A 1,487-nucleotide genomic window follows, 5' to 3' on the forward strand; every position below is an offset into this window, starting at 1 on the left:
GTTCTTTCAATTTCTGTCTACTAAATCCACTCACATGGCTTTGGTCGGCCTGGGGCTATTGTTGAAGACACTTGCCCCAAGATGCCACGCAGTGGGACTGAAGCCCTAACCATGAGGTAGGGAAGCAACTTCTTGTCACACAGCCATACCTGCGCCTGTTTAGTTACGTTCATGTACCTACCTTACATACTCATGTGACAAAAAATTAAACAGAAAAACGAAAAACAAAAACAGGAAAACCAACTTTGGTTTTGATTTCTATTTGCGCTGTTTATTGCTAGATCAAATATGATTAGGGCATATTCGAACCAGTAAAAACGTCATTCGCTGTGTTTTGTCATGGAGAAAATTTCTCCCCGTGGACAAATGTTGTAAATACACCTAAAATGTGTGTAATAGGTAGTCGTAATTGGTGTGGTCATTATCGCTTAGCTCAAGGTCAGTCGCCTTCCCTATTCATTGAGCAGAGGTGTGGTCAAGGATCTACCAGCTGCGATAGCAGAGTCTTTTTACTTTAATTTAAACATCGTATATCTAAGGATTATATTAGTTGTGTTCTTTTTTGTTGTTAGTTAACCTCAGTTCAACCGTGGAGTTACAAACGTTTCGCATATGATCATTCTACTTCTTACCAGAAATGGTGTAATTAAAACAACTTTTCTAGTACATCTGGTGGTGGTGGTGGTGGTGCTAGGCTAAATTTTATGTTAATCTAGTATATCTTTAAGCTGGGACCACGCCAGACTGAAGCCAATTAGAAATACACCTCGGATGCATTACTTCAAGTTTCTAGAATGACGACAATACCTTAAGTTTCTAGAATGATGACGCAAGCAGTTTCTTTTTGACACTAATCAAATACTATCATTATAATTCATTCATCAGCGAGAGAAAAAGACAGAATATGCTAGACTCTCTTATCTCGGTTAGTTTCACATTCAAATTGACTCCCATACTCAAATAATAACACGTCCTCCAGGCTCCACGTGAATTCAGTGAGATGTGAAGCACAGCACTGGCCCTGACTATCTATATCAGGCAGATGTAACGACAAGCGCTCATCCGCACATCTAAATTTATGATTGTTCCATGACAATAAGATATAAAAACGGCGCTATCCGTGAAAATATATGGAGTGTTGCCATCTTAATTAATAAGGTGAAAAACCAGGAAATATTTCGCGTGCTTTCTTTTAAGATAAGACAATATCCACGATGACACTTTACGATGTAAACTCTAGTTTATGTAACGGAGAAAGAGTGTAGAATTGAAAGATGGCGCAGTTTCAAATATATTCAATTGTAAAAACCATTCGAAATACATATATGCGAGTGTGCGTGCGTGCGCAGCGGCGTGTTTGTGTATGCGTGTGCGTGAATGTGTGTGTATTTATGCACATATATAAAACATATAATACATTTATATATGGATATATATGTATATAAACATTTATATGTATGTATATACATACCGTCACCACCATATAT

This window comes from Octopus bimaculoides, chromosome 17, assembly GCF_001194135.2.
Source record: "Octopus bimaculoides isolate UCB-OBI-ISO-001 chromosome 17, ASM119413v2, whole genome shotgun sequence".
NCBI lineage: Eukaryota > Metazoa > Mollusca > Cephalopoda > Octopoda > Octopodidae > Octopus > Octopus bimaculoides.